The sequence below is a fragment of the Atheta coriaria genome, unplaced genomic scaffold (assembly GCF_025399875.1).
Source record: "Atheta coriaria isolate IRGN ID8LTWV9N9 unplaced genomic scaffold, Caltech_Dcor_3.1 hic_scaffold_7_pilon, whole genome shotgun sequence".
Taxonomy (NCBI): Eukaryota; Metazoa; Arthropoda; class Insecta; order Coleoptera; family Staphylinidae; genus Dalotia; species Dalotia coriaria.
In genome coordinates, this window is record NW_027045449.1 from 7,264,495 (window position 1) to 7,285,046 (window position 20,552).

Sequence of the window (20,552 nt, forward strand, 5' to 3'; positions counted from 1 at the left end):
TAAAGCGAAAAATGGATAATCATGTTTAAATAAATTCAATTAAAAAGAAAAACACGCTTTAGTTAAATTCTGCTGCTCTTAAAAATTTAATTAGGTTCGGCTTAATTAATTACATTTGTTATGGGGATCCCTCGACATTAATTTACATACGCATACTGTATTATGATATTAGGTTTGATAGAACGGAAGGGTATTAAACGAAACCCTCGCGCTGCAAAGTGCAAAAAAGAGTGGACACAGTTGACTGGCTGCTGCTTGTCCAGAGTCGTCGCCAGTTCTAATCGTATCTGTATTGTAGGTTTTTAAGTATGGCTCGAGTAGTAACTGCCTGTCAGAGATAACGTTAGAAACGTATGGTTATGTTGGAATTTTTACGTTTACGACCACTTGTATGAAAATATTCAACGCATGTACTTGCATAACTTTTTGGGTAATTAGTTTTTATAAATTTAATATGAAATTGAAGTTAATATTTAAAATTTTATATCAGGCAAAATGTAGTATACGCGAAGTAAATGTGTCTGTATCTATTAAAATGCTTTTGCATTTCTATGTGTTACCTGAGAATGGCACATTTTTGATAACAAAATAAAGTACCTATAAAGTAATAGGTTGATTTCAGTTTTTCTGAAATTATCACTTTTTTAATTAATTACTCAAAAACCAGATGTGATAAAAATATGATTTCTTTATAAGAATAATCTCTGTGAAATTCAACATCTATTAAATCTTATGAATTATAATATTCTCTTTCATTCTTCTTTATATTATCAGTGTTCTTGGAAGTTGCCTGGAATTTTTGACACTATGAGTGTCAAAATTCTATTTGTTGTTGTCATGATTCACCTAGTAGTCTTGCAAAAAAGAATTCGTTAAGTGTCTACACTTTTATAAATATTACTACTAAGGTTATTATTAAATAAGCTTTTTTTTTCTGCCGTAAATACAATTTCGAGCATTTTGGATTACCTAATAGTTTTCATTAAAAGATTTTGTTATATGTTTTCAATCTAAATTTTTGGATTATGCGAGGTAAGAAACATTACAAATGTTTTTTCATCACTACGAACGGTCTTCATACGCGGGCGTTGTGAAAACTTTTTGCGAACGTCCGCATTTTATTCGTCTCGTTTCGTGGAGTTTGCCGCCGGAAAAAGGTCCCTTAAACTTGAACTTTACGATATGTCAACGCTGTAAAGATAAATATTAAAATAAAATTTTGTCGACTTTATGAAATTTCTTGTTTCATCTGCAAGCATGCATGTTATTCTACGTATGATTTTAATTTTTTTCCCTGCTTGTTTCAGATTTGACTCTTGGGCAATTTCTACTTGAGAAATAAACAGTCTCTGGTGGGTAGGTATTCGATAATTTATATTTATTAATTAATAGCTTGGTGTTTGTTTCTCAGTAATTATAACCTTCTGACGAGCGAAGTGAGTTTCTCATTAACTTAACATTAACTGAAGTGCGCAAAAACTATTTAGCCAATAGATTGAGTGCGATGTTCAGGTTTTAATAACGTCATTATGGCGGTTTCACTGTTTCATTCGCGAATATATGGAATTAGTTGGTTGATTCACTTAGTAGTACTCATGTGGCGTTGTGGCGCAACTACTCATGCATTGTAATTAGAATATATTTACTCATTTGCTGTGCAAACTTAAACTGCGGCTGTTAATAATGTTTTTATGAAGCCTCCTTGCAGTTAAGAGAGTGTTAATGAGCTGACTTAAGTTAATTACAAATTTTGTTATTTGATGCTGGTTAACAGCAAGCGATTTGCTTAATATTCTTAAAATTTAAGGTTAGAGTTGTGAATCTACATAAATGTTGATATTACATGCAAGCAAATTTCTTTTTATTTAAATAAGAGAAACCAAATTTAAATAAATCCACTGTTTTTATATTTTCTCATATTTTCTCTTCGCACAATTAAAATAGAATTAATAAATATCAATAAATAATAATCATTCGTTTCTATTTATTTTGCTTTTGCACGCAATTTTATTATTATTTATTTAAGGTGCGTTTTATGCCAATTAAGTGGGCAACAATTTATCGAAATCATGAAACCACTACTACCACCAGTAGCGCCACCCGCAATAAAAACCATAAATAAATAATTTTATTCTCCCTATTGTCTCTTGCAGTTTTGGTTTACCAATTCGCTGCCAATCTAGACAATTTCGATGTGTTGCGCGTTTTGCGTTTGTTTTATTTTATATTTCGCGTGCGAGCGACGTGCGGTTGATTGGAAAATTATTTAATTGCCCCGTCGATGACGATGATTACGCGCGTGCAACAATAAACGCGATTTAATCGAGCGCGCAATATTTATATTTTATTTATATATTTGTCGCGCGCAGGCATATTATACGCATAAACAATAAATGCGCGAGCGGTAAATTTGTTTGACTAGTGGCTGCGGAAAACCGGCCGTTGCTTTTATTTGCGTTTATTACTTATTATTACAATATTGGTTTAAACTTTAACCAACACATTGTATAGTACGCGATGGAGTGCGTGCGTGAATATTTATTAAACGTTTGTTTTGCGCGTTTAATTTTATATATGTCGAGGGCAAAATTTTGCGGTCTGCTTTTGTTAATAGCATGGTGGTGCGCGACATTGTCGTTGTGGAATAAATTCATTTGTTGATTTTCGATACATAAATGAAGCGCACGTCGTGTCACACGCAACATATTCGCGACCGGAGCGTAATTTATCGACAAACAAACGGGTTATTTTGATAATGTTTTCAAAACGGTTCCGCCTCGTTTTTAATTTATTTAATTAACATTTTGGCGATTGCATTACGTCGGCGTAATGTGTAAATTGTAAAATAATTGGAAAAATATTTAACATCTCAACCTGTTGCTCACACGCTAAATAAAATGCGATTTTCGTTGATGTTTTATAATTACTTTTGTATCCATGTGCATTTACCACTGAAATAAATTAAAATTAACTGATATTCAAAGTCAAACTTGATTTCTTGAATATTCTCATCATTCATGAATAAATGATAGGTATAAGGTTAAATGTTTCAAGTCCGTCACAAGTCATTGCATTTGAAACTTTCACAAAACGCTGAGTTAGGTTACCTGGATTTTTTCTACAATATAGACCGTGATGAGCATTGTTATAGTTCGTTACTTTTTTTTCATTTCATCTACTTCAAGCTGAAGATAGACACCATTGACACTTCTTCCGAGTCAGCCAATGTCACGGATGACGAATGACGAAGTAGTTCTCTTCTGGGACGTTTTCGTGTTTTCGATATTGCTTGCTCGTTTCAATTCAATGAATCAGCCAATAAGATATTGCTTTTTTGCTTTGAAATAAATAGTGATCGATTTATTTCTATGATTACTTTCAACACCGTTGAATTTAATGTTACTGTGTGGTAATTATATGCTGGGCACAGTTCTCATTAACAGTTTAAATTAGTCGATTTACGTTCGTTTGGAAGTTACGTACTTCGAATGTTGCCCACACGAATGTTGTTCTCGTTCTCATGCATTTCGCGTGGATGATTATGCAACGTTTATTAATGACTGCAAAATATGAAAGCACGGTGCGGTGCGTTGATTAATTAGCGATTAATTAGTGAAAGTATTTGTATTATTCGCCACGCATTTTTTAACTAAGCGTTTGCCACAGTATGTTGCAATTTACTTCTCAGTGTTTTAAAATTCATTTAGGCAATAATAATTTCTATTAAATTCTAAATCAGTTATAAAATTTATTGTTCAATTTGAATCTAATATAAAAAAAGTATTTTTCGAATAATTAATTAATTCTTTTTTGCACTTATTTAAGTTGTAATTATGGCATATCAAGATTTTTTGGTCGGATACTAATTATTGAAGACCCTGTTGATATAGTAATATTGAATATTTTGAAGTACCTTGTAGGGTTTCGAACACCCATATTCTGTTGACCGAGATGATTGATAATCACCTGGATCTGCGCTTCGAACATAACGAACGCACCGAAGTCGACGCCAACGTCACTTCATTAACTTCATCTAATGAAATACCGTGGTTTTACTAATTGAATGTCCGTGTTAAAGGATAATAGGATTCTCATACTCCAGCGTGCATTACCTTCCTTTCTCGGCGCTGTTCTCTGTGCACGCGCCGGCGCTCGTAATCGTCTTTCATTCGCTTAGTTATCACTATTCCAAGCGTGTGTGCAAACACGAAGCTTTTATTCTTACCACTTTGTCAACTTTAATTATGCTTCTTATTATAAACACAATATACTTATACTTTATTTTTTTTTTTATATACTTTTAAAAAATTGCAAAAATTGCATTTCTAGTAACTTTCTTCTAAGAATAAAACCTGTTAACTAATATATTTATGTTAACTGATATGTTTACCTGAGACACTCACTTCTTTAAGTATAATTTATTTTCCTTGTTTTTTTCAGTTCTACCTACCGCGATTTAATTTGTGTGTGCAAGTGTATGATGAGCATTGGCATGTTGTAAATTGGTTTAAGTCCATTTCGGTTTGTAGAACTTCGGTAATTATTTAGTATACAGGTGCAAAATTTGATTGGCGGCACCATTATAGCTTGTTTTTTGCCGAGATAAAAGGGACAAACGTTTTGGGACTTTGCTGGGCACAAAGTTATAGACAGTCGAATTGTAGACTAACGAACTAACAAAATAAATATCGCAAGGACACTTCAGGTAGAAACTAAGTGATGCGTCCCATCTTTTGTTTGATGTTTTATTTGGAGATACCTTTTGCGGTAGAGCTTTTCTTAATTTAAATCTTTTTTTTTTTTAGTTTGGTTGCGATAAAAATGTATTTGAAAGATTTTTACACACAAATATTAATTTTCATAGGATTGTTGTGGTCATTGCGGTACAATAGATATTTCTTTTTCAATTATACGACATTGTATTGGAATTAATTGATTAATCAAGTCGAATTTAACGAATAAGAAAGTGCGAATAACAAGAATCGAAAATGTTTGCTAGATTCTTTTTTGTTGAGCTGAAAGTGGACAATGTCTCATTACCGGATAGGTCTCGTCGGGAGAATGAGGACAATCACACCGAACCGACGGTGGCTGGTGGTGGTACTGGTTGCGGATTCCGATTTTGATTCGGTTTCCATGCTGGCGCACATATTTCGCCGGCGTATTGCGAACGCGTGTGTTTGTGTGGTCCCTACGTGAACCCCAAACGAGCGAGACGGACTGTGTCATCGTGGATCATTACTATACCATTCACACGTTCCACAATTCTTCATTTGCGTATTTCATTTGTGCGGTATTGTGTCACCTCGATTCCGAAACGCTGATCAACCGACCGACCTTTCGCCCTCCTCCACCTCGGGAGCGCACTGCGCTCATCATCTTGTTCATTTTTCAAAAATTCTTTCATTTGTCAGCCCTTTCTTTCCTATTCTTTGGGCGCAAATTGCACAAAACGTGCTCGTCTAGTCGTACGTACCTCGGGTCTTCATATTTATATGGATATGCTAATAAAGATAATGATAATGATAGATAATTGGACTGTTCAAGGGTGGGAGGACTAATTCCTTTCTCAAAAATACGTTTCAATCAGATTTGTTTATTTCTTTGCGGACGTGGGAAAATTTAACCAATGCCAATGTCACAGTTTTTTCAATTGTATGATGGGTTGAGGGTGTCGAACATTGATTATAGTTTTTCAAAAATTCCATACAAGTAAGAAAGAACTATTGAAATGCATAATTCAATGGAATTTTCTAAGGGCTTTCCATTCACAAATGTGGCTATTGTATGTATTGTATGCATGATTGCAATTCGAAATCACCTTATGTCTTCAGCGTCTACCTGAGTTACAAACTACCTAAAGTCCAAAAATTTTCAATTGAATAAAAACCATAGAGTGTTCTGTTTCCATACTCCTACACAGAACTATATTTTCTGCTAAGATATATAAATATATTGCTGTAATGAATTATTGTCCCGATGGAAACGACATATTGTCAAAATAATTTATATGCGCGCAAAAAAATATGCATAATGAACGCACACATAAATTTACACATACAAAGAGTAGTTGTAAAGTTATCGGGAAACATAAAACACATAAAACGGCCATTTTGCCATGGACGTTGGTGAATCGAATTGTTGTTTTTTTATCATTCAATTGTCGTCTAGACAATGCGGTGCGTTTGTACCATACGCTTCGTATATTAAATATATTTCTATATCTCTGCTGCTTTGGATAAGAGTGCGCTTTGCGTTCGCATTCGCGAATCGCTTACTATGATATGATGCCCGTTTTGCTGCGCTCCATATCGACGGGCATATTGAAATGTCCACGGCAGACCTATTAGCAGGACATAACAGCCCATCGTGTGTCAGCTACATGCGATACGTCATAAAATATAAAAGGAATCAACGACGAATTAATGGTGGTAAAAATTACCATATTCTTTCTAACGCTCTTCGCTGCCCAAACCGTTCGGGGTGTCATTATTCATCTGTGCGTTCACGATTCGAACAAGCAAATGCACTTATTTCGCTCTTTGTTTTTAATTTCAACGCTAGAACGTTTAAATACCTACTGAGATCGCAAGTAAAATATAATTAACCGTAATCAATCGCGGAGCTTATGTGTTTGTGTGAGTCGGCGAGCTATGATTAGTTATTGATTGGCGAGGAGTGGAATGGATTCGTTTATTATATATTTTAGTTTTTTTTTGCTTTCGTTTGTCGGAGCTGCACAGCGAGCCGATGCGTAAGTTCACCTATGTCACGAATGACTTATGAATGTTCCGCGTTCAATTAATTAATCAACATTTAATTATCTCTCATTGGCTCTCCCATTGGCAGCGAGTACTTGTAATCTTTCGCCGACTTATTGGCACTGCACGTTTGCATCTTTTACTCTTCAATCAGCTACGTGCTTTGATAGATCGGTATCTTATTGATTGACTATGCGTAATGATTTCAGTATGCACGGGATGTAAGCTGCCCTAAAACATTTGATTATTTTAATTAATTAACATCATCTCAATCAATCATTTTATTTTATTTTTGTTTGTAAATCTATCAAGATCTATCTATCCATTAAAGCTTAATTTTTATCTACCTCAACTCTATTCTTCTATTCAAAACATTGCACGCATTGCGAGCCATGCAACAACTATTAAGTTCCTTCGTTCCGCGTAGCGACGTTTTCAATTGACGAATTCTCCAAAATTAAGAGCTCTCTTCTATACAAAGACAATTCCGTTGCGCCCTTCTTTCACGTCTTCGTTGTGCGCGTTTATTTCATTACAATGTGGGGCAAATTGAATAAAATTAGGCCCATTCGACGCCCGACTAAAAACTTCCAACGACGTGTGGCGCGACCATTAAATCTATGAAATTAAAGTGCGAACGAGTAAAGCGAGACGCCGTAATGCGCTTCGTAAATACGCATGTACGCGCGGCTGCCATAGGTAGTGGAATTATCAGAGTATGGGGGACAGGTGATAAATTTTAACCCCTAATTTAGCCAGAAGGGCAGCACCCATTGTGTGTCGCAGCAGCTCTCTCCCTCGTCGCGCTTCCTATCGCTCTCGACGCAGACCACGGGTATGCACACCTAGAAGTATGTAGAGGACAATTACGTACAGGGCTTTCATGCAACTACACAAATACGGCAACAAAGCGTAAGAGCAAAAAGGTGCGTTAAACAAAAAGAGAACTCATATGATGCAAACATAATGTATATTCGGGTATTTAAACACAATTAAAATTTTATATGCGTTTCTAGATGCCTTACGGCGTGGAACGTATGCATTTTAAATCGAGAGATAAATTATTTACAGGTTTGTACTTACCAGATAATTTTGGTAATATTTGTAACAAATCCTATAAGTTACAGTGAAGAAATGTAATAATATGGAAACAGTTGAAAATACGACCGCAACGAGCAGGTGAAACGTGAATCATATGTGTAATTACTTAAACTCATTTAACTTGACAATTGCCGACGATGAACACCTTTCTGTTATTTATTAGTCATTCTTTTTTGTCTATCACCTTCCCGCCTATTCTGTTCACTCCTGACGTGACATTTAATTAAACTTTTTATTTCATGGATTTCTCTTTACATTATCTCACAAAATAAATAATTAATACAATCATCAAAGGTGCGAGTAATTAAAATATAACCTACACATCTCCTTTAAGTATCAGTTACAAGAAATAATCGATGCAAGTGTCGGAAAAAACGAAGTAAACATTAAAAGCGTTTAAAAGGAATAATAGCGACGTAACGACTGGCCGAGGAGCATTCGGAACAATGCAGTGCTTTTCTAATATTGTCACTTTAATGGCCTTCCCGGTTTTTATGTCGCAACGGCTTCTAAGTACCACGACGATTGTTCCGGCGTTTTCTCGCAGTCGTGTAAACCGAAAGGCATCAAATAATGATTTACGCGTTGTTCTCCGGTCGACGTGTGTGCGCGACCGCCGCGGAAGAAACGCGGTACATCGTTCCACCGTTGGTCGCTGATTTCAATGAGACGAGAAAAAAATCTTATCTTGAATCAACACTTCTTTCCCTCCCATGGAACTACCGTTAAGATCTTTCACACAAAGCCCTAAAAGTTGAAACAAAGCTGTGTGCAATTACTTCGTCCGCATCACATTATTCACGTACTCGTAGAAATCAAATATTCGCAATGATACCTACTCGTCTGGTTTTGCGTCTCTGTGTAATATTAGTGTTTATTGGACACAAATTCAAGACCAGCTTTATAATTAACAGTGATTTGTTTTTGATTTACGGAATCATACAGCAGGCATGCATCAAATATCTGATAGAATGTGTTATTATCGAAAGTAAATTCGGTTCATGATGGCATGAGTGTGTTATTTACATTCCCGGCATAGTCTTCTTTGTTTTTTAAATTCTTGTATTCAGTCTCGTGAGTGCAAACTCCGCTCATGAACCGTTTCATTCGGTCACGTTTTCTAGTACGTTGTCGATTATCATTTATTTAATGATACCCTCAACTCAACCCTTTTCCCAGCGCGGTCTAACACTAGTTAACTCGACGTGAACGGGAAATCATCGAGAACTTAATCGTTAAGTATTTCCAGCAATTTTATTTACCACTTCATTATTCGTTATTTTTATATAGCTTTTAGTACCTATATGTAGTGTTTATTTAAAAGCAATTTTTCATTGCCATTTTTATAATTATAATTTTCTGCATTTATCAGGAATGTGCAGATGACACGAATGTGAAATAAAATTTATTCCCGTTTTTGACCTTCGACCCGATCATTGCGTTGTTTGCCTTCTTGCGGCGTGCGCGCTTCTAACGGTTTCGAATAATTGCCATTTCTGCCGAGCTGTTGAAAAGAAAACCCAAGACTAATCAGTGGGAAAAATGCGCGCAATGACTTTCACGACGTTTACACTTGATTTATTATTGGCACTTCATTAACAGGTTTCTATATCCTACTTATTACAAATGCATATTAATTATATTAGTAATGACAATATTTTTCTGCAAGGTTATTTATGTACCTATATGGGAATTTAATTTTTAACTTTAGTGGGTGTGAAATGTTATATTATCCGGACACTGATCTTTTCAAATTCTTGCTTTCTGATTACCCAGATTTTTTTTCAACTACTTGTTGAGTGTAGTAATGATACGGATACAAAATGCTGATAATTCTCTTGGAACGATCATTTAGAGCTAAAAATTTGGTTATCATACGATTCTTTTGTAACCAGATTATTCTGTAAGGTTTTCATATTAAATCAACGTATAAAACTAATTAAAGCCAATTTAAATAAATAATCTGTAGCTTACTGAAGATGATGCTCTCAACGGCGTGATTTAAAATGAAGGTTGCATTCGGATTAAGAAATATCTTGCAGTGGGTTTTAAGGTGTGTCTACAAAGCATGCCGACAGCTTTTAGTTTAATTTTTTTTATTTGATGGATTGTCATTTGATTCGAATGACTTTCTTTGATTAAATGAATAAATTTTACTTTAATTATATAAATTAGGTTAAATAAAGGTGAGGAAAAACATTTGTTTTCTTGGTTAAATTTATTAGTTTTCACCCCTTGGCAATTCAAAACGAAAAACTAATTAATTCCTAACTGTATCTACTAATTATGCTGTTTGGAGGAGCAGGTGTCTCCAGGTGTGGTTTTAATGTTCCGTCCTGTTGCACATCGTCATATTTCATTGCACTTCTTCGTTTCGTTGAATAAATATGAATAAATGGCATAGTATTATTTATTTACGGAAATCCAGCCAGCTTTAACATCTGATCATTACCAAATATTCAATCGTCTACCACACCACATCCGCTTGTTTATGCATGTTAGTTCTTCTGGTTGGTTCTTGTAGTGATTCTCGCCGAATAGATAGAAGTTGCGAATGATTGCACACACACACACGTAGAAGTTTGTCGTGGCCGGGCGGGTGAATTGTACAGCTATAATACCCGATTTGCAAGTTTGAGCCAAAGGTAAACGAAACGACCGAACCAGCGGCCAGCCGCATTCCTGAGTAGAATGTCCGCAACACTCCCACGTGCTCTCCCCACGAGATGCGCCATTGTATTGTCGTATGCGTTCCGCATCTTGAGAGAGGAGTAGTGTGTGCGTTTATCCGCGCGCTGGTCCTTTCATGGTGTGTCTTGGCCGTACGATTTTTTTGCTTTCTTCTTTACTCTATCGCTTCTTCAACCGGTTTCCTTTGGGTACGTGCCGGGCTCTTTTTTATATTATTTTCATCCGGCGGTCGCCACCATCGTCGCGCTATCTAAATGTTAAATGCATTAATCGGGGCGATATGCATTGTAAACGTTTATAATATCAGCTAGGGTTTAATTTAGTTTGTTACAAAGTCGATAGCGCTGATAATACCAGCGCATGCTCGTGGAAAGAGGAAAATGATGATAAAAAGATGAATTTGTTTCTAATTAAATTTCCGCCCCGCATTTAAATTGAGACGTTGTTGTGTTTCTTATGTGTGTATGTATATGTGTACGTGCCATTCGGTGTAATGAATTTTGTTTCGTCTGTTTCAGGTGAGCATCATTAATTAGTTTCGTTGACTTCGCTCCACCGTCTTACGACGTCTCGCCGCCCCGGTACTGCTGCTGCCATCGTTCAACGCGCGCGCCCCTCATGTTTCCAGACTTAATTGTAAGTAAACAGAAGCGTTTTCAATTAAATATCTATATTTGTGTCGCGTTCGCTGGCTGCTCTGTGCCTCTAAGGTACTAATAAAATTTATACGTAAATACATGCATTTATAATAAATTGACAAGTGCTATTATTTGAAAATTTGACGCCCTGACTAGAAATTATTGAAACGTATTCTGCTGTCCTATGAATATTGAACCAACGAACACCGCGACTAATCTGCTTACCGACACAGAAAATTGAGTCTCTCTCGCGGAAAAAGAACAAGAAAGAGCATTGTTACCCAAGATTATCAGTGTTATTGAATGGAACAAACTCGAAGCAAGGCACAAACACGGAAACCAATATTTAAAATTACCATCCAAAGCACTTGGAATCGCTTCGTTTGATTCGCTTTCGACTTGAGGCTTTTCCTTCGTTTTCTACTCAGGAGTCGATCATCGGCGATACTTTTATTTCCGTTTTTTGCTCTCCTTGTCAGCATCTTCGCGGTTTGTTCATTGCTTCATCGGTTTCCACTCGACAACTGCGCGCAAATTGAAACATTTTCGATTCAAACAAGTCGACTTCGATAATCAAACGTAAAATCGCCTTCAATTAGCAAAAATCACCGTTTCTCGTGATGCCTCTTTTAATTTCATGGTTTACCAAGCACGCATTTGCTAGATATACTCTCGTATATCCGTACCTGGAATCCAGTTTACGGGAATCGTCCCGCGAAGAGAACGTTAGTTTTGTTACTCTGCTGCTTCTCGATCGCACATTGCAGTTCATAGTAAATACGCGCAAAAACCATCGGCGGTGACTTTTGATCCGTGCCAAGTGAACTACGAAAATCACATTTGCATATCATTTGAACGCTGCCGCCTATTTGCTCTTTGAGTTTATATTTTTCCCACTGAAATTTTACGTTTCTTCTACACCTGACGATTGTTACACTTTTTATTTATACTAGCTCAGTACTTTTTGATGTTTTTTCGCCACGAAATAGTCAGCTAGTGCATAATGCTTGGAATGCAAATTGTTGATTTCGGAATATGTAAATATCCGAAATAAAATTATTTTTGCACTACGCTCAAGAGAAGACTCGAAACAAAAATGTGTTGTATTCTTTTATATCTCATTTAAGTACATAACGAGAATATAAGCGAAGCAAAACTTTTCGCCAAAAGAGTTCTTAGCATATGCTTTCCGTTTGTTCAAGCAGGTGTCGCATGACATTTCCGGCAACACTTCAGCGCACATCACATGGTACACATCCACAACGCGGATGAAATATCCATTGACGCAAACTTATTTTAACAAATCGCCGTTTGTGGTATAGATGTAAGACGCATGTAATGGAGAAACCCTTGACAAATATAATATCAATCTTGCACACTTGCTCATTTATCACACTATAGGGCTTAATGCACATTCAAACCGGTGGATTTAATTAACAGCGTATTATTAACGTGCGTCTGCTATGGGAGCCCGCCCGTTCTTCTTTGTGTGAGGCTTCCACGCCGTTTCCGCAAATCCGTCGCTTCTAATAATTTGATCTCTGGCGTAATGAAAAAGATACTCGCGTTCGTTTTATGCTCGTTTAATTCCTTTCTGTGTAGATTATAATAGTGCAACGCACCGAACGCAAAGAATTGTTAAAAGACGTCGTAAATTAATTGCGAACTTCAAGAACTTCAAGGCTTGGGTATTTTATCTTTGGCAGGAAAATTGAAAGATTCAATACAAGAATAGTATTTTATATCAAGTGTATTCCATACAAGTCCAAAATACATCTCTATACACTTAATTTAGCAAAAGGTAAATTTGATCTTCATTTAATTAGGTTTGTTTATCAATTTAAAGTTTTGCAAGAAAGCCGGAAAGGCAGCCGATGGTTGGTTGCTAGTAGTCTCAAAACTACTTAGCATTCCTCTTATTCCATCGACTAGAACCAATAAACAATCTATACGGTAGGTACGTGCTTAATTAGCGACCGTATTAGACATTAGAACCGAATTGTCGGCGGCGCGTTTGTAGTCGACGAATTCGCAGTATTACTTCAGACAGGCATAGATAGCTCGCGTGCTATGAAACGTGGGGGTGTGATGTCTTATTCCACGTGCGTGCCAACGAAGCATCGTATACTTTTCTACCGCACGGTGCCTTGTATTCTACACATGATAATACGGCCACATCTGCACGTTCCACACCTGTTCGCCACAACATATAAATACTCCCCAAATAATAAATACTTCCGGTAGGTCGTTGCAATTCAATTTTTGCATATTGCGGTTCAAAAATGAATGTGATTCAGTTTAATTCAAATCCTTGCTTGCTGGTTGCTGGTGTAATGATAAAGTTTATCGTTTGACTTGTGGCTGACGCCTCGCAGTGTGGTTATCCGCTATTAGGACGTAATCTAGTTAGGGCCGACGGTTTTCCGGTAACCGGGGCAAACACTCTTCAAGCAAATGCGTTGCTGTAACTCTGGACACCACACTATACCTACCATCATTCTCTAGGGTGGCAAAGATGGTTTTGTATTGAAACTTTTCCCTTACATCAACCGCGTCGACCACTAAACATGGCATCTAAATTACAGTAATTCAAAATTGAAATAAATTACTACAGACATTTTAAGATTAGTAATAAATAACTACAAAGAATCATAATAAAATAAATTTATATTAAACTGATATGCGGCCGTGGATTTTGTAGAGACAATGAACGTAAAGTAATGCAACCCACTTTACCGCATAACTTTGGATCACCCTACACTACAGCAAGACTTTTTTGCCCTTCGCCTCCTTCGTACAATTATTCGCTTCCCCGACCACCTCGCTGCGTACACACAAACTTTCTACTTGTTATCTAATTAGTAGCTCTTGTTCCACAATACGATGTCTTTATAACTACAGGATTCAATTGAAATTCCGATAAGCTCTCTTAGCTACCCAGAGAATTTCGCTATCTTCGCGTGGATACGCCACATTCACTTTACGCCCTCGATTCACACACGTACGCCACTAAAGCCCCAAAGCTCAAACCCACCAAGATTCCTCATTCTCCATGCATGCTCAAATTATAGTATAAACTCTTTATAACTTAGCTCTGTATAACAAAAGTCCCCCCAAATCACATAAATTTGTACAATTTGGGGTTCTCTAAAACCCAGAAATGAACTCATATTTAGCCATCAGCATATGTGCAGTTAGAGACATTTTTCAGAAAAATTGTGTTTAGAATCAGCTTGTCACAGATTTTGGGTAAGTTTTTCGGTGTCGAAAAGACGCATGTTAGGCAGGTCAGGTATTTTTGTCGGTGTCTATTGAATAAGAAAATGCTTTTTGCACTGTTTAAAATTTGGCAGTGCTTAGATGGTACCTACTACTGTGTGGAGTGGTCTTCATAGCGGTGATTTTTTTCGACACATCACAAGTATACCTACATATCTATACCTAAGTAAATTTGTAAATTAGCACTTGGCGTGTATGAAACAAAGCAGAGTCGTAAAGTTTTATCACGTCTGGTGTCGGCAACGCCAATGATATAAACATAACATGACTTTGTTGCATATCGTGCTTTATTTGTAAACGTTAATTTACTTCCCCTTGCAATCCGCGAGCTTCCTTCCAGGCAGGCAGGTACTCCGCGTGCGTACGTACGTACGGAAGATTGGAGACTTTAAATTAGGTTGCATTTTTTATGTGCTCTCATACGCTGCTGTTCGCAGAGCCCCGTCGTTTCGCTCTCGCACACCTCCCTCGGATTTCCGTCCGGACTGGCGGCGCACATGTATGTGTGTTATGACTTTAATTCGTGCCTTTCTAAGACGCATTCCGTGCGCGAATTTGAATTGGAAAACTTTTTTAATTGAGCACGATTTTACGGCCAACCTATACGGCAATAAAAAAGTTTTCTTTATATATTTTTTTCTGACGTTCATCCATGACGGTCTGCGGCGTGTAAGTGCTCCAAAAGCCTTCCCGCACGTATATCGCACACATCGAATATAATATGGGTTTGTGTAAATCTGCGTAGATGTGTGTGTGCGTTCGCCGTTCGAGGGTTGTATTGTATATCGGCTGTTTTGTGCATTTAGCGTAAGAGCAACAACAACGTTTAGTAACACCGCGCGCCGCAACTCGCGTATGCGGAGAACAAGCCGTTGGAGAAATTACACGCACCCCGAACACGAAAACGTAATATTTAATATCGTATAAACAATATAAAACAAATATTACCCCACATTTGCGCTCGTTTCGGTCGTTATTAGTTTGAATTGTTTCCAATAAGTGCGCGGAGAAGGCGCCGGAAATAGAAGAGAAACTTGAAAAACGCGCGCGCGCCGAACATATTAGACTTCCCGAACGGCGGGCGCGTAGGAAGTAAAGTACATAAGAAATGCGAAAACGAAAACTTTGAAATTTTTTGTCAAACGCTCTGCTCTCCTCTCGGCTATTGAATTTTTGCATATGTAGCTAGATTGCCACGTCGCGGTCATTCCTTTTCAGGGATTGTGCGTGTACACTTTCGCTGTGAACTAGTGTGAGTGCTCACTTCCTAATATTTTTGAAAAACAAACTGAAATTGTTGGGATACGCAATAAAACAGTCTTTTTATGACTGGGCCTGTGGAGGTGGAATTTGAGACGTTTTTATGTGACATTTGAGTATTGTATGCATAGTTATATTTTTATTCTTCTTTTTTGATTCACGACTCAATCTTGCAGATGCCCACAACAATTAAATTAAATAATTCGATTAAAGGCGACGTTATTTATGTCCAATACATGCAAGAATAAAGGGGTAAACGATATTGTCTCATAAACGAGATTGTCGGAATAAATTCGTTCTTCAAGTCGAAGGTTATGCGTGTGGGTCCTCCTCTTGGTATGATTTCGGTCGGATATTCCAAGCCTCCCCACTCTTCACGCACAGCACGCTGTGCGGCGCGCCGGAGGGGTAGCCGAAAAACACGGCGCGCACTCACACACACAAACAGCGATCGCTCGCCGCGCTACGCCACGCCGGTAGACCTAATAGGGTTGCTGCATCCCCCTTAGTATAAGCTCTACAAGTCTCTCGCAATTCACAAATTGCTTTCCGATATCGTGGAGTAGACGGCGGTGGTGCCGGCAGTCGGTCGTCGGAGTCGGTTCGAGGTGGTTCTCGTCTGGTAGCGTCTCTCCTCACGCTACTCGAGAGTGAACAACGCGCGCACGAGCGTTTAGTCAACATCAACACAAAACCCTCGTACTCTCTTCACTATACGGACAATTCGGCGCGTTTGTTGTATGTGCAATAAAAACACCGCTGATGATTCGGATAAAGATTAAGATTAAAATCTAATCACACGCGATTGCGTCTTTTTTGCGCCACAGTTCGGGTGAGTGTTCCGTGTGTGTGAATGGCGGTGTTGTGACTTGGAATTTCGTTCTCTTCGCGCGCCTTTTTGTGCCACATTGTTAGTGTTCTTTTTCTGTGTGTATGTGCGCGCGCGCCCTTGCTGTGATTATTTGTTGAGTGCTATCGCTTGTTGATTTAGCTATTTGTGTGGCGGCGTGCGAGGTATTTGTTTACAACATTCCACGTGGTCGCCGGTGGTGTTGGTATTTTGGAACAACTTCTTCAACACTGAAGGTACACTAGATTACGTATTATGGGTACTTAGTAATTTCGACTCAACGACTCATACTTACCACGCGCTACCCCGCATGGATAAAATATTTCAAGTGTCCGTGTTGGTTTTTGTATCGCGCTTTGCCTGCTCTCTTGTCGTGTCTCTTTTTTGGGTTTCTCCGAGTGCCATGCGGTTCGCTTGGAACGCTCGACATGCGTTCGCTTAATAGGGATAATAATATTCGGATTGAATAGTCCTTGTTATATTACGGTTTGTGTATTGGTCCGCTGCTGGCTGCTTCCAAGAATTCCGACGTTTTGGGACCGTGAAAGACTACCCGAGCAAAGGACCCCATTAGAAGAGAAGAAATGAACAAAAACTAACTTACCACCTGCTATTCTGGTTTTTATGCATACTGTGCTTATGCGTTTAAGCTCGTTTAACTATTTTTAAGTCTCATGGGACTTGTACCAATATTTTGTGTGCGAATTTTTCAATATTTACCCGCTCACAATGCAAGACTAATTGCGCGGGCAATAGCAGTTTTAATTAATTTACATATTTACATTTATAGTTAAATTCTGGATATAATTTAATGAAATCGCATTCCAGAAAGTCCATCTGTACCCGACGTGTACAGCAATAATTAGTGGATTAGCTACACACAGTGTTCGTGATTGTTGCAGCTGGTTTAGTAATTAATTTTCAATGTTATATTTTCATAATTATATAGGCTAATACCAATATCTTTGTTATCCGCGGGGTATAATTGATTATAGAAAATTTCATCTAACCCTTTACCCTTCTCAAATACCCCAATTTCGATTAAAACTCGTCTTCCCTCTGTCCCATGGCTTCCCGCTCTTCCTCGGGCTGATATCAAAATATTCGTTAAACGAATCTCCCTCCAACCACGGCCAGACTCCAAACACATTCATAGCTGCTTCGCGCGCTTCGTCTTCCTCCCGCACGCACCCATCTAAACCAACCCTTCATTACTAATTGAAATAATTTCATTTAATCAACTAATTGCGAGCACGTTATAACGTATTTTACGTATTTGTGGAATTTATTCAATATTAATGCTTAATTACTTCTGGAGCACGCGTAAAAAATTAGTTCACGGGCTGCAAATGAACAATCATAGAAAATAGAAAAATTTACACAAATGGGCGTGCTTTGCGAAATTAAAACAAATTAAAAATAAATTTACTGGGGATCGGTTTCAATTTTCCTATATATTTAATAAAGCGTGTTACATGCGTGTGCGGCAGAGGGATGGAGAGGGGGCGTCGCTTTTTAAAACGCAATTACCGCTTCCCTCGTTGCCTAACATAATTACGCTTTTCTTTATTCTCGTATATTCTGTGCGTTAAAAAATTGGTACGACCCCCTACTCAATGAAATCGCCATTCTATCACACGGTGCGTACTCCGCAACCACCCCCGAGTAGCTTTCTCGTTATAATTTGTACGCCGGGCTCGCGCGCGCCGCCCGCACCCTACACCCGCACCGTTTTCTCCCACTCCATCGCTCCTCCACCCTTAATTCGGAGATTGTAACGCAATATCGCTCGTATTACGATTACGGCGTCGGCGTCGCGCCACCCACAACACTTCACAAATACATTCGCAGGGCGTAATTTATGTTATTTAATTACCAGCCTCTATAATAAGCTACGGAGCGACTAATATAAATTAAGTCATAACCGCACGCGCGCTATGTTTAATTGATTAACCATCACGGGTGACAAATGCAATCAGTGTATGGGTATAAATATAACTCGTTTTTAATCTGAATTTATTGTGAACTGATTGCTAACACTTGAAGAAATCAGACGCGAATTCCCTCGAACCGGTCCTGGCCTGGCGATACTCGTGCCTCAAAGTCCCGTTCCGAATTAATATTTTATTATATATGGCAGACGCATAAATTACGCCAGGTATTCGTGTACCCAATGCCTTCACAATAGCATAACTTGCATATTAAGTCATTCGTGCACGGTGCGCGGAATGTGTCATGTGTGAACTAGAAATATTTTAGATTACAATACACTACAGACTACCGAATAAAATTGATAAAATATAGCCCAATTATTCTAACATTTATTACCACTCTGGAATGCATAGTTTGCAATCGACTTTATTCTATATCTATACGAATGTAGCAGACATGTAGCAAAACGTTCGTTTTATTCATTTTCTCGTGCAATATCTGTATTTGCGTTGTCTGACTGCTTTTTTAAATTCAGTTTTCTCCGGCTACATATCACTCGCTATACACATACACACTCATGTGCGCATTGTTTCGTTAATTCGTGAAATTTTTGTTTTGTTTAATCGAATATTTCCCCAGCAATGCATGTGCTTTTTCTACGGGCTTGGATTATGGGATATTTCTGCGCGCACTAGCAAACGATATTTCACTGCCAAGTGCGATACGGGGGCGTCGTGAGTGCGTTCGGATTGGAAATTAAAAATAATATTGTTAAAATCATATTTATTCCGTGCGCCACCAAAAATCTGCGTTCCGTTGCTCTGCTGCTGCAGCTTGAAATGAATCATAAAAAAACGGACAAGAAGGTATAAAAGAATAATGAGTGAATAATGCTGTCCGTGTGGAAGGTGGATAATTGAATAAAAACACTTACATGATTGCGATTGGGGTAGAATAATTGATGTTAGTATCTTTGCGCTCTTGCTTCTAACGAATTTGTGCTAAACCAATCACAATCTATATTCTTTCCGTGGACTTTTGTAATTTGATTTGATGTATCATGTAAAATGATAGAAATGATGATGAATTAAACTACGAACGTCATCCATTAAATAATTAACATTCATTATGTGAAGGACTAAACATGACAAGTCTTTAGAGTGTGCACATTCATGTTTGGTGACTTTTCTAATTAAATTAATTTAATTTAATGAATTAAATCTATTAAATAAATGAAATAATTAATTAAAGAACGCGCACACACGCACGCATTGTTATTGAATGTTTGCTTCATAGGTCGCTTTTAATAGATGAGCGTTTAAGTCATTGTAACCTGGCGTAGGGGAACGGGGACAGCAGATGTTATTAAAAAATCCATTTAATGAAACTCATAAATACTGACATTACCCTACGCAATGACACGCCGATGCGATATATTTAATAAGGGTGCATCCAAACAGACGTGCATAATAAGAAGTTCGGTGCCGTTGGGGGTGTCGTTCGTGGAATGACACTTTTAATAACAATAATAGCTTTGAGTTATGTTGTGTTTTTTCTTCTTCTCCTCTGACTTCTTTGCTGATATTAAAATATAACGTCTGTATTGCAATTGTACTTTAACCGAGCGTTTCGGTTGTTTTCACCCGATTCAAAGAGTGTGCCGGGTATGATGATGGTGTATGTGGTATGAAATTAAATGCCCCTATAATTAAACCGAATCTCAACTGCGACTCTCACCGTCGCCGCGCCGCTTTTGTCGGCAGGGACAGGTATACGTATACAATATCCTCTATTGCAGCGCCTAGTCGGCGGCGTGGGATGGCTCGGGTTGTCTTCTATTCTCTCGCCGGTGGATGACGGTTGTCGACGGCTGGAGAAGGTAGCGCACAGGCATATTGGGGGCGTGCGGGCGAATGACGACGTTGGTTACACGCTTGCTTATTATTATTTCCCATTTTGCCAAACCGCAAATTAGTTAAGTGTAAAGTTTCCTCATAACGCATCGCATTACAGTTTAAATATACCTTTGTGTGTATGAGT

General features: G+C 38.0%; 1 protein-coding gene across 6 annotated transcripts in view; it reads left to right on the plus strand.

The window, feature by feature from the left end:
- The window catches only part of LOC135795881 (LIM domain transcription factor LMO4-B), an 89,997-nt gene that overhangs the window by 45,428 nt on the left and 24,017 nt on the right, over window positions 1-20,552 (plus strand). For 2 of the 6 annotated variants that reach the window (XM_065307677.1, XM_065307679.1), the window contains 2 exons: window positions 1,308-1,356; window positions 11,072-11,189. The gene's annotated coding sequence lies outside the window, so the exon portion shown is untranslated. Of the gene's footprint in view, window positions 1-1,307; window positions 1,357-10,488; window positions 10,508-11,071; window positions 11,190-16,702; window positions 16,817-20,552 lie in introns of those variants that run through there. The other 4 variants (XM_065307678.1, XM_065307680.1, XM_065307682.1 and 1 more) reach the window with 3 other exon arrangements.